The sequence below is a fragment of the Rattus norvegicus genome, chromosome 1 (assembly GCF_021556685.1).
Source record: "Rattus norvegicus strain SHRSP/BbbUtx chromosome 1, alternate assembly SHRSP_T2T, whole genome shotgun sequence".
Classification (NCBI taxonomy): Eukaryota; Metazoa; Chordata; class Mammalia; order Rodentia; family Muridae; genus Rattus; species Rattus norvegicus.
In genome coordinates, this window is record NC_141534.1 from 129,589,288 (window position 1) to 129,603,316 (window position 14,029).

At 43.3% G+C, this 14,029-nt stretch overlaps 1 long non-coding RNA gene across 3 annotated transcripts in view; it reads right to left on the reverse strand.

Annotated features, from left to right (window-relative positions):
- Positions 1 to 1,528: 1,528 nt before the first annotated feature.
- Positions 1,529 to 14,029, reverse strand: part of LOC102548323 (uncharacterized) — a 31,057-nt gene continuing 18,556 nt past the window's right edge. Inside the window, exons 3-4 of one of the 3 annotated variants that reach the window (XR_015646842.1) lie at positions 8,644 to 8,735; positions 1,529 to 3,331 (exon numbers count right to left, since the gene is read on the reverse strand). This is a non-coding gene — a long non-coding RNA (uncharacterized LOC102548323). Of the gene's footprint in view, positions 3,332 to 7,613; positions 7,826 to 8,593; positions 8,736 to 14,029 lie in introns of those variants that run through there. The other 2 variants (XR_015646841.1, XR_015646843.1) reach the window with 2 other exon arrangements.

Genomic DNA, 14,029 nt, shown 5'->3' on the forward strand with positions numbered 1-14,029 from the left:
AAGCATATTCAAACCACCACAGGTATCTTCCTAGATTCGAAGAAGGAACACACATCTAAGTACCAGAGCATTGAGGAGAGCTTGCTTTTGGTAGTCCTTTGTGAAATGGAAATTTCTGGTTTCTTTGGAGACACAGTTGTATCATGTGATGTCTTTCTGGAAACTGTCTGTGAGAGGATGTTTTTACTGAAGCAAACACATGGGAGGATGTTTTGCTAAGACACAGACACATGGTGTTTTTCTAGAGGCAGTCTAAGAAAAGGGCACGTGAAATTCTGCTAGAGTGGAAGCTTGAGAGAACACGTGATGTTTAGAAAGGATATGAATATAGCCTGACAGACAATGGGTGACACTGGATGATACTGATATACCTTGCCATTCTTTGCTGGTCATTGTTGGGCTTTATTGACACTGGTCTTCACAGACGATGATGGGTGGTATTGGTGTATCTTACGATTCTAGGTTGGTCATTGTTGGTCATGACTTCATAGAGAGAAACACCAAAAAACTTCTGGTGGTCTTCTGGCAGCTTCTTGCAGCTTCCCCTATCTTGGGCAGAGCCTTGCTGTTTCTTCTGGATCAACCTGCCATTGCTGATTTGTGAATGGTGTTTTCGAGTAGATCAAGCCACAATAAACACAGAGGTGCAAATACTCTATTGTATGCTAACTACGATTCTTTCAGGACATGCCTGGAATAGTATATCTAGTTTACATATTAGTTCTGTTTGGTTTTTTTTTTGAACAATTTCCGTTGCTGGTATTAGGATCTGATGGATGTACTATTGCAGTTCCTTTCCCCTGTTTCTTTCCTAGTGTTGCTCTTAGCTTATAATGATTGTATTAGGGCCTGAATGTCGTGTAACATCTATGAAGTTTTGGATTGTTTTGGTTTGGTTTTGTCTCTCTGTTGTCATAGTTTGGTTTTGTTTTACAACAAGGTCTTATTTTTTAACTTTATATTCCAGAATAGCCATTATTTTCTACGCTACTCTCAAACTTGTGAATCTTCTGCCTCCAGGGATCTGACTACTGGGATCATAGGCACCAACTCAGATTCAATTGTTTGTTTGTTTGTTTGTTTGTTTGTTTGTTTGTTTGTTTGTTCAAGATAGGGCCTCATTTAATGGGTCAGGCTAACTTCAAACTCACCATCTAGTTTCACCCGGCCTCAGACTTGTGATGACCCCACTGCCACATTAGTTTCTCAAGTGCTAGGATTCTAAGCAACAGCCACCACCATGTCAGTCTTTTTTTTTTTTTAAATGAACAAAAGATAGAGTTTGTAAAGAAAAGGTTTTAGTGCAGATTTAAGTACAAGTAGGAAGAGATAGAGGGGGAAGGAAGATGGGAGAGATAAGGGTAGTCTTAAAAAGCTTAAGTATGGGTTGGGGATTTAGCTCAGTGGTTAGAGTGCTTGCCTAGGAAGCGCAATGCCCTGGGTTCGGTCCCCAGCTCTGAAAAAAAAAAAGAACCAAAAAAAAAAAAAGCTTAAGTATGAGACAATTATAAATGGATGCCTGGCGGTATCTGTTTGTATGCATGCTATATATTATTTAATAGATTAAGGAAAATGTTTCTTATATTTATTTTTGTCAAAATAATTTTGCTCTGGTGAATGAGATGGCGCAATCGTTTATGAGGAACATTGCACGGAATTACAGGCAGAGAGGACTTCAAAAGTCAAGGAAAGCCAAAGAATTCAGTGTAGCCCTGATTTTCTGAGACTTATTTTTGACTCGAAGCACCTTCAGCCTGTGATGAGTTATTGGATGACATCTGCCCTAAGTGACTCAAACCTGGATTACAGGATAGCTTTCTCAAAGACCTAGTATAACTGATGTAGAGTCCTTCTAGAAACAAGAAGCAAGATGGGAAAGAGGTCACATTTCCTGAGCATTAACTCAGTTTAACTCCTTTCTATCCCAGAAGGTAATTGCTTTTATCAGTTCCAGTTTGCACATAAGAAAACTAAGGCATGGAAAGGCTAAATAACACTAATGTCACAGAATTGACAGGTTTCTGAGCCAGCACCCATGCTCTCAGCTACTTCTAGTGTGTGTACTGTCCAAGTGATCAAACTGATCAAAGAACATCCAGGCTCAGAGCCAGTCAGCACAGAGATAATGGGGCCCATGTGCTTCCCCCAGCTTAGGCAGGAAGTGAGAGCCTGGGTGGAGTCTTACCTCTAACCTGTTCTTCAGTGTCCTCCCAGTTAGTGACAAGCTATGAAAAGATGTGAAATGCCAACATTCATACTTGCTGAGTCCTGAATACCATACTAAGAGGGTAAGGGACCAAAGCTAAAAGCAGACAGCCCAGAGGGCACATTTTTTTCAAAGCTATTTGGAGTAACTGTTGTCAAGCGTGTGCATACTATGGAGAGACCTATGGAAGGACTAAATCAATTTCATGTTTGACTGTGTGAGCCATCTCCCAAATCCATATGTTGAAAACTCAATTCCCAACACAGAAGTGCTGAGAGGTAGAGCATGATGAGAAATGTTTAGGGTGAGGGTGGAGCTCTTATAAATGGTTAATTCTGCTATCAAAGAGGTTTTATGAACCTGAGTTCTTGCTTTCCTGCTCTTCTGTCATGCGGGACTCTGTTGTTCTTCTTTCCTTGCCATTCAGCTTTCTGGCAAGTGAGGGTATTCAAAATATCTGTACCTTGATCTTGGACATTATAGCATCCAGAACTAAGAAAATAAAATTATTACCCGCCCTTTGGCATCGTGTTCCAGCAGCAAGAGGAATAACACAGACTCTAAAAGGCAGTTCCAGCCTGCCAGCTGCGGTAAGGGCTGCCATGGATGCGAACTCCCAGCCACTGGCCAGTCTACAAATGATACACCATCAGCTCAAAACTATCGGGTGTCTTTGACCTCCCCAAGTCTGCTCCAGACAGACAGTGTGATATCACAAATATTTGCTGTAAGCTGCTAAAGTTGATGGGTAATTTGTTACACTCGAGCAGATGGTGAGCTTTGAGACCTCCTAAAGAGGTGATTCAACATCACAATGGATCTGGCATGGTGTCTGAAGTCTGAAAGTTCCTATGGAGAGATTTACCCCTGTGGGAAGAGAGATGATGATTTTCTGACTAATGTCAGAACCGATTTTATCTATTTACGAAGGACTTAAATGAGACATGACATTGGGCCAGGATCTGGGGACATGTCTGAGTTAGACTCCCTTTATGGTCCACTCTGAAATGAAGCTCTGAACACGTTTACGAAGGTGGAAAGGCAGAGTCCTCACAGTAGCTCTACTCCAACTTCTCCAGGTGGGGCCAGTACGGAGAACTCACATTCTGCTGCCTTTGGTTCTTCCTGTGTGAGGGAGGACAAACGTAGTCACACAGCAGAATAGGGATGCTCAGGGAAATAACAAGCAATTGTTATTGTGCAGCAATCAGCTTTGCCCCAACCAGGCCAGTGGCAGCACCAGCCATAGGATGAAGCATGAGGTCAATGTCATTGCTTATAATGCTCAGAGTATAGTTGAATAGCAAAGAGTAATAGCAAAAGTAAGTGGCAGACCAAGTACTGTTCTCAGTGGAGACGGTGGGGAGCTTCTCTAGAAGATACTATCTAAGCTGGTACTTCAGAGTGAGTGCTGAGCACCAACACGGAGAGGGTAATGCCAAGAGGAGGACCAGTACTTGCCAAAGCAGAGATGCATGTGCACACAGTCTGTCAGGGAACCGGAAATGCTTAGAAAATCAGGAGTATTTCATAGGAACCAGGAAGGAAGCCCTTGGTGCAAATGTGATGGAACATGCCTACAACTACAGATTACAGAGAGCTGAGGGACAGGGATCACGAGTTCCAGGCAAGCCCTAGATAGGTGGTAAATTCAAGGCTAATACAGACAAACATGGAAAAGCCTGTTTCAACAAAGATAGAGAATGAAGAAAGAAAGAAGAAAGAAAGAGAAAAAGAACAAAAGAGAGAAAGGGAGAGAGGGAGATGAAAAGAAAAGAATCCTTGGCCAACACCCCTTCAGCTTTGGAAGCACATCCTGCTGGCAGCAACACTACACTTCCTAAGGTAACCAAACTTTCTTTAGGAATGGAGGCAACATTCTTTGAAGGATTCAAAACTCCCATATTCCCAACATCACAAAATCTCCCAGTGCTTCCAACAACCCAAGTCTCACGACTCCCAATATTTCATTCCAATACTCCATTCCAAACTTTCAGCATGCTCCGCATTCCTAATACCCCCAATATGCTCAGAATTTCAGCACCCTTCGAGATTTCCAGGTCTCTGTATTTTCAGCATCCCTGATACTTACAATTTCTCGGTCCTCCCTTCTTCCCCAACATCTCCAAATTTCCAGTACTCCCAGTGCTACGGATAGCCTCAGCATGTACTGCATTCATAAAGCTCTGAAGACCACTAACACGGCCGGTTTTCCCAGGGAGCGGCATCATATAACAGAGTAAATCCTGTCTCCTGGAGTCAAATATCCAGCCTCAGCTCCACAAGAGTAGAACACCACAATCATTTCCTATACTTACAACTATAACATATTAAATATTCATACTACCTCAAAACGCACACATTGAAGCTCTGATCCCTTATTCTGTGTTACTAGGAGGTACGGCTTTAAGTCTCAATCACATATAAAGCCATGAGAGTAAAGTCCACACAGCTTTTAAAATAAGAGTCACCAGAGCTGCACACCTCTCTCTGCCCCCGCTCCTCTGTCTGTCTCTGTGCTTGTATCTCCTGCTCCCTCTCTCTTCTGTGTGTGTGAGCATGTGTCTGGGTTCATACATGTCTATCCGAACATGTGGGGACACAGAAAGAAGGTAGTCATCTGCAATCGAAAAGATTTTGCACACTTGGAGCCCATCTGTACTGTCATCAGACCTTACCCTCCTTGCCTCCAGAACCTAGTCAGTGATACTATCTAATGGCAGTTTGCTAGAACAAAGACTTCAGAATTCTAGACTTGGGCAGGCAAGGGTTTTCTTTCTTTTTTTTTTTAATTTTATTTTTTGTTAGATATATTTCTTTATTTACATTTCAAATGTTATTCTCTTTCCTTGTTTCCTGTTCATAAGTCCCCTCATCCCCTCCCCCTCCCCCATACGGGTGTTCCCCCCATTGACCCCCTTCCCGAACCCCATCCCGACATTCCCCTGCGCTGGGGGTCCAACCTTGGCAAGACCAAGGCTTCCACTTCCACTGATAAGGGTTTTCTTTCAATGGCAGAAGTCAAGAGGATTCATTTGCCTGAGTTAACCCTCAAAACAGGGCATAGGTCATAAACGGGGCTGCTCAGTAAACTGTCAGTCTTCGGGAGATATTAAAGGGTGGGGAAGTCTTGAGGTGAAACTGTCATTCCAGTATCGACATGCCTCCTCATAGCGATGGGGCAGTGGGAACAAGGTGGTTAGTGAAGTCCTGACCCAGGCCCATGAGAGAGGTGGGCAGGAGTTAGGGAAATAAGGCCTGGGGTACTGATGAAATGTCATGATTCACTTTTACGCAGGCTGAGATTTCACCATTTTCTAGTAAGTTGTGGGCTTCATGGACGAAAGATTCTTCTGTGAGGTTAAAGGTTTTGATCTCTCTTCCTTTTAAAAAATAAATTGTGTGATATCTTGATTACATCGCTTTCCCCTTTTCCTACATTCTCTCAAACCCTCTCCTATCACTACCTTGCTCTTCTTCAGATCCGTGCCTCTTTTTCTCTCATTGGTGGTGTTTGTGGTGGTAGCATCAGTGGTGGTGGTGTTGGTTGTGGTCCTAAATACAAAAATAAAACCTGTCCAGTCTGTATACTGTATACATACACATTTTCGGGGCTAACCAATTGGTATTGGATAGCCAGTTGCTGAGTTCTTTCCTGGAGAAGACTATTTCTCCCACATTCAGCATTCTTTAGTTGTCTGGAGTGTTTTGTGCAGGGTTGAGCCTCACAAGCTTTCCCACATCCCCTTTAGCATGTCTACTGTGCTCTTCTTGTATAGCTTATGGTTAGACACTTGCATTGGTGAAATAGCTGGGTGTAACTCTGACATTTCTAGAAGTCACATCTCACAGCAAACACCCTGTTCCTCTAGCTTTTACAATATTTCTGCAACAATCCCTTAGCCTTGGGAGTAGGATTTGTGTGATAGATATCAATTGAAAGTAAGCACCACATTATAGTTTACTCTCTGCGCTTTTATTGGTTGTGGCTTTCAGTAATGGTCTCCATCTGTTGCAAAGAGAAGTTTTCTACCTGTGTGTATAAGGACAAGAACATGGGATGTAGATATTATGTAATTATATAATTAGATATTTTGTGTGTTTAGGAAAGTAGGAGTTATGGGTTCTCCTCTAAGATCCAGGAGTAACTGCGGAAACCAGAAAAGGTAAAAAGGAAACGTGGGTGTGCTGCAGGGGTTGGGTGGATTGGAGGCAGGCACCTGAGGAGGGGAAATGAACAAAGTGGGGGTTTCTGATTAGGGAGGTGGGACAAATATAGAAGTAGGATACAGAAGTGTATAGTAACAGGAGGGATGTCCAAAACTTTCATAAGGAATCATAGTATTGACTGTCTGCCTAAAATGCCTATAATATTCTAAAGTGGGCATATGAATATACACATTTGGTTTACCTGACATTTTCTCTTCTAGGCTGACAATGACTGTTCCATCCATAGCAAAGACCGTCTAACAGAAACTCCAACACCAAGCATGAGAAGACTTCCTTTACCTTGTAACTCAGGGTTACTCAAGGGGCACTCCAAACATACAGCCTATTGTTAATGGCTTTGGTTATTCTTCAGTGGTAGAAGAAGGTCCCCATTGCCAAAGACAGCATGAACTTTGGAGACAAGGTCCAGAGGCTCCATATCTCTATCTGACCTGAAAGTCCTATTCCTTCCTGAGGGCTAGTTTTCATGAAAGCAGAAGGTACCAAGAAAGTTTTCAAAGAAAGAAAGCAATCAACAGCCCCATCCAACTGTGATACCCATTAATGAACCACAACAACCAGCGTGTAGTGGTAACCCAAAGGCACACAGACCTTGACAGTAACCAGCAGCTCTGTCCTTGTACTCTAGACCCAGTCAACGAGAGAGAAATTATGCCTGCTACTGAAAACATAACCAACTACCCAGGACTAGTGATGTCATAGTCTAACCTCTCAACTAAAGCATTGCTTTCTCTGTGTGTGCTCACGCCATGTGCAAATGCAGCATGCCTCTGTCCTCCCCACCCGTTCATCTCCACAATAAGGGAACTCTCATCATCTTCTCCTACAGGAGTCATTCCTTTTCCAGGATTTTGTAGGTTCAGCACAAGAAAATAGTTAATGATTATTATTGCAATTTAAACATATAGTATTTGTCTTCATTTATGCCTTTGCCATAATAGAAATAGAAAACAACAATTTGGTGTTCTTTGGGGTGTTGTTTACAGGTGTCAGCGCATTCAGTGGCATTTACACTTTTGCAACTATGATTAAGATTATACATGTTTTCACTTTAATATACTGGCAGTAAAGTTTACCCTCAACAACTCCTTCTGTATGCTTAAAATTAACTCTAAAGCATTTATTTCTAAAAATCATTAGCGCGTGAATCTCAAAATTTCAAAAAATATTGGTTCATGTTTATACAACATAATTCATTTATTTTTATTTTTAATTCGTTTTTTGGAGATTATATTTACATCATCTTTCCTTCCCCTTCCCTTCACCCAAACTCTTTTCCATCTGAGGCAAGTTCTGCATCCACAGGTTCAGCCAAATGCAGACTGAAATTTTCCTAAAAATGATTGCCTCTGTACCGAACAAGTGCATATATCTTCTTGCAATTATTACCTAACAATATAGAACAGTAGCTATTAATATAACATTTGCATTCTGTATGGTTTTATAATTTAACGTATGTGGGAGGCTGCATGTAGGTTACATGCAAATACCGTGCCATTTTATATGAGGGACTTAGCATTGTGGATTGGGTATTTGTGGCCTATCTGGGAGTCCTGTATTCTCATATAGTCTACCTGCTTATTCTCCCATAAGGAAAGGTACAAGTGAGTCAACTCAGAGGAAAGTAAAAGGGGGACCTCTGCCTTCCTTTCTCTTTTTGAACAAAAAGGTTACAGTAAACACGATGATTACTGTTTCCCATTGCTGTTCCCTAAACAATGCAGCATGACATATACCGTTGTGCTAGCGACTCAGTGTTAGCCTTTGTAAGTCAACTAGGGGTGATTTATGAGATATATGAGGGTTTGTGTAGGTTACATGAAGGTCCCATAAAACCATAGCATTTTTTCATTAATTGATTTATTTATTCACTTTATATTTTAATTGCAGCTCCTCCCTTTTCTCTTCCCTGTCCCACCCTTATAAATCTCTCTTTCCCATTTACTCCCAGTCCCCCCAGTGCCCCCAGTACCCCCTAACATTTTATCTAAGAGACTTGAACATCCTCAGATTTAAGAATCTGTGGGTGAAAGATATCCTGGAGCAGACCTTTCGCAGCTTCGAGGGATCATATGCCTGATGCTCAGAATATTAAAAGCAAAACAAGCAAACTCCTGGGCCTAGCACATGAATTTTCAGCAGCATAACGTGGCTCACCTATGTAGATATTAGGTGCATTTAGGTATCTCATGAGCAGCCTCACGTACCCATCAGGATGTTACAAAGCATCAGGCCACCAGTTCCATCCTGCAGACTGTCCTCTGGGTACCAGGATCTCAGGGCTTCTGGCTTGTATGCCCTTAAAGACAGAAAAACCTCTTTCAGAAACCCTTAGTCTATACCCCAGGCCACTGTTTAACAGTAATGATGAGAAAATGATGAACCCATGCAGCCCCCAAAGTGGGGGCTGGATGCTTTTACCTTAGCCTCACAGGAACACTCAGTAGCTATATTTTAAGAAGAATGTGGCTAGCTGGCTGGCTTCTGAAGCAGAAGCTGGCAGAGCTGGGCACATGTGCCCCATAGCAGGCACCCCTTCGAGGAAAGAATGAGTGACTGAGAGGTGGTAGTGATGGAGGAGCAGAGTGCATGCACTGTGGAGATAAGTGGAACTGGCTCCCTGACAGCAGTGACAGATAAGAGAGAGGGCTGAGATCAATGGTGGATCATGTCATTATCCAATGGAGACAATGGAATGGTATAAAGTTGGCCAGAGTTTAAGGAAATGCAGACTCAGACCTCCATCAAGCTGCCTGGATATGAGAGCACCCTAAATCTTGGCAATGATGGAGGTCTGATATGAGGAATGATCAGCTTTCTAGATTAGACCTCCACAAAGGACCATCATGTCCCAAGATGCTGCAGAAGCCATGTGTGGCTCAGTGACCCTAAGTAGCCAAGGTTCTGGTTGGTACCTAAGAACTGTGTTGTCACCTGAAAGCATGAGGCTATTCATGGCCTGTTTCCACAATCACATCCATGGGCCATGATGCCTCATGAGAACATAGTTGTGACCGGGTCTGGGCTGCTGCCAAGGGCCATGTCTGTGGCCTTGTCTGTATTGATGTCTTGGTTCATGCTACCACCAAAGGCCACAGGTGCTATAGCTTGAAACTGTGTTGAAGTTTGTCGGCCCTGCTGCTGTGTGGGCCATACTGATCTGAGTGGTCCATACTACTAAGGCCATGGTGTTGTCTGGGTTCATGCTGCTGATGATTGTGTAATCTTATTGTAATTGAGTCTAAACTGATGTTTGTGGCCCATGCTACCAACAAAAGCCACATGGATATCCATGGTCTATATTGTAGCCTGAAGTCATGTTGATATCTATAGGCAATGTTGTCACCAGGATGCCTCATGGATGTGGGTGGCCTGCAATGTTACCCTAGTCCATGGTGACATCCAGGACTACACTGCTGCTGAGGGCCATGTCTGGGTCCATGGTCCTTTGAATCTGGGTTTATTTGTGTACCCCGTGCTACCACCAAAGGCCACGCAGAGGTCTGTGGTTTGTTGATGTTGCTGGTGCAAGGGCCACAACTGGGTCTGTGGTCTGATTGAGGTCAGGTCTAGGTTGATATCTGTGGCTCAAATCCCAGGTGGATGTTCATGGTTTATGCTGCAACAGGAATCCATGTTGCATCAGAGGGCCTTATTTAGGACCATGACCATATTGCAACTGGGAGCCCTATTCATGGTCTGTGCTGATGCCAGAAAACATGTGGAAGCAGATAATCCATGCTCTTAAAAAGTTCCATAAAAAGCAAATACGCTACTTTTGCAGTGATGTTGATGACTGCAGACACCCAGTTGAGAAATCAGGACATGGAAGACCTCTGTGGCACTCATTGCCTTCACCTCACTAAAATAGTGTCAGTCTAGACATGAAGCCATCACAGAGAACTCTAGGATAGGGTGCTGGGGTGTCATCCTCCACAGTAGATGACTTCCAACAGGGATGTGGGGAGGGAAGGACTCAGCTCCATTTAGGAGAATTTGGCCATGCCCCAGTGAATGTATAGATAACATAAATTGGACTTTTTGCCTGGCGTGGTAAGAAAAAAGATAGGTTGATGACTTCCATCTCTGTAGCCCCTTATAGGAACTCTGTCCCACCTATACTACCCAACTCCTTAATGCTCTGGCTTCCTAGGATTACCTGGTTTCCATAAAACAAGGACCAAATCAGCCTAAGCACTGCCCAATACTTAGGCCTATTCATACCTCATTAGTCTAGGTTCATTTCTCTTGAAAGAACATCCCTACTTCTTCATCAACATATGCTGTCCTCTAAATAAGAGCTTCTTTTTCTTCTGGGATCTAACATCTTCCATATTTGGATTCCCATATTTTCTCTCATAGCTCACATTCTTTCAATGACCTTTAATGGAATCCTATGTGAACTCCCTTCTCACTAACCTCACTGATCCAGTCTTTCAAGCCAGTGTTAGCTCTTACCTCCACCCTCAAGCTACCAAACCCTACGAAACCTTTATTCCTCTTTGTTCATACAGGTCAGGGCCAGACACTAGCCCTCCTATGCCAAAAGACTAGAGATAACCTTTCCTTCCATGGCACATGTCTCCAGATAACTGGACTTAGTTGCTCACAGATAGGTTTCTTGCCTACAGGTCCTGCCAGCTGCTATTCTCCTTTACCGTGAGGCTAACAAACTCTAACTCAGTAGACCCCTCTTTACTCTATACTCTTGCTCACAGATCTCAGCCACTGAGCCCTTCAGTTGTTACCTCTTTCTAGCATCCAGATACTCCATGCCTATCTCCTTGATATAGTCATTCATCATGGGAACTCCATCCCACTCTCAATCCTGCATCTCTTCTCTCAAGTTCTCCTGTTTCAGAGACTACTCCCTTGACCCATTTTAGCACTAAGTCCGACCTATCTCTTAGCCCCTTCACCCAATACAGAACCACCCCATCATGGACCTCTGACTGATTTATAGACAGAAATTCACAGAAAATACCTCATTAGTGCCTGGATATGCCAGAATCCTAGGACACTTCCATTCCCCCCCCCCCCCCAGTATTTATTTCATCAAAGAAGCCAAACCCCTAGCCTCAGGCACTACTTCTCAACGTGCCAAACTAACCACCCTTGTTAGAAACCTCACACTGGCCAAAAAAAAGTTCTCTATAAATAAATGTGTATGCCTACAAGGCATCTACTCCAAGGTCCTTGTATCAAAAGAAATGGGTTTCCTTGCTCCCAGAGGGGATCTTATCATGAACTCTGTCTTCATACCTAACCTTCTGGAGGCTGTCCTTTCCTCTCAAGCAGCTATTATTCACTACTGAGGACACCACAAGGACAAATGCCATGTTTCTGTTTTTCAAAATCATGCTAACTCGTTGGGTAAAAACACAGCACTCACCTACCTCAACCTCACAAAATCCCTACCGACGATCATGTCCTGCTAGGCATTATCAAACAATCCTGACTCTAATTCCTCCACTAAAGACATCCGGTCCTAGCTACACTCTCTATTTTACTCCTCTACCTGGCCCCTCACAACCTTTGTCCAAAACCACACACCATTACAAACCCCAGACAAATAATTTTTACATCTCACACATGCTTGTTCCACTTGCCAATAAATTAACTTTGATATCCAAATCCCCTCATTTCCCACTCACCAGACGCAAGGACTCCAAACCAGCATGGGCTGGCAGATCAACATCACACACATGCTGCTTGCCAAAAACCACAAATACCATTTTATTCTGGTGGGCACATTCTCGTGATGGATTGAGGTCTTATTCATTACTAACGAAAAGGTCCACACAGTAGCCCAAACCTTTATCTATCACATCACATACACTCTTCCATACAAATGGATAATGGCCCTGGGTTCACCTCCTCCATTACTCGACAGATAGCCCATTTTTTTCTCATTCCTTTGGGATTTCATAGATCTTATCATCCCCAATAACCAGGAAAAGTTGAAATATCCAACTACACTTTGAAATAAACTCTAGTAAAACTAGAGCTAAAGCTAGACTGGGTTATAAAATACCTACTTTGGGCACTAAGATAAGTGTCCTTCTCTGAAAGAGCTTGAAGGGGCTTGAGACCCCATATGAACAACAATGCCAACCAACCAGAGCTTCCAGGGACTAAGCCACTACCCAAAGACTATACATGGACTGACCCTGGGCTCCAACCTCATAGGTAGCAATGAATATCCTAGTAAGAGCACCAGTGGAAGGGGAAGCCCTGGGTCCTGCCAAGACTGAACCCCCAGTGTACAGGATTGTTGGGGGGAGGGCACTAATGGGGGGAGGATGGGGAGGGGAATACCCATATAGAAGGGGAGAGGGTGGGGAAGGGGTTAGGGGGATGTTGGCCTGGAAACCAGGAAGGGGAATAACAATCGGAATGTAAATAAGAAATACTCAAGTTAATAAAGATGGGGGAAAAAAAGATAAGTGTCCTTCTGAAGAAGCCTACTGACATTAGCCTCTTCCATAAATAATATTTCTCTGTCTCTCATAGACCTCACTTTCTCCCTCACAAGCTTCTCCCATTATATCCTTTATCCAACACCTCTATGACAACACACCAACCAGTTTTCATCCTCCCAAGATTCCCATGCACCACTCCCTGCCCTTGTCATTGAGACAACAACTAAGTCTCAATCCCAGACCCCAGTCATGCCTCTTACCCCAAAATGGAACAGCCCCATAACATAGTCCTAGCACCCACTGCCACCAAGCCTGTGGGACTTCCCTTCCAAATCTACCTTTCTTGCCTTATAAGAGTAGCCTCTGTGGCCCCATTAAGCGCGAACCCAACCAGACCTTTCTCTCCTAAAATAAACAGACTTCTCCATTCTCAAACAAGAAGTTTCTATATAAACACTCTTAATGGCTCTCAATCTACAATGGCTCTGGTCAGTCATCATAAATCGACAGAGGGATCTATGGCTGATTCCAAAATGCACTGGCACCTTTGAGGACCTTCTGGAAGCTCTAAAAGAGCTCTGCCTACAAGGAACTTCTATCTCATTCACTCTAGATTAGTTACAGTTGTTTATGTTAGCTCTATATTTTTTTCCCAACCCTTCTATGTGATGCTCTGTGGTCCTCCACTGGTTTCTGTGAGCACTCTTGATGCAGCTCTTCTGGCATAGGACAAGTCACTGTAACCCCAAGTGACTAGATCTAGAAAGAAAATCTACTTCTAATTATTTTTATATCATCTGGATTACAGCCTGGTCATACACTGTCATCCCTACTTCATCCCTCCTCTGTTCAGCCTTCACCCTTAATTCCCATTCTGAATGACAATAAAACCCACTTCAGTATGCCATTGCCATCTTAATCCTGCTCTTCTGCCTTACAATCACCATAGCTATCCTGCTGACCCAGACCTCACCCTACACTGTTATGTCTTCCAGATACACTGCAGCTGGGAAGACAAGCCTGGCTAACCACTTCCAATGGATCAAAGGAAAAATGTGTACCTTTACTTTGATGCCTTCAAAATAGTGAGACCAGGGTCATGATCCTATTGTGGTGGCCTAGGATGGCAATGGGACTATGATAAATACTTTTGCTTAAACTATAGCCAGGT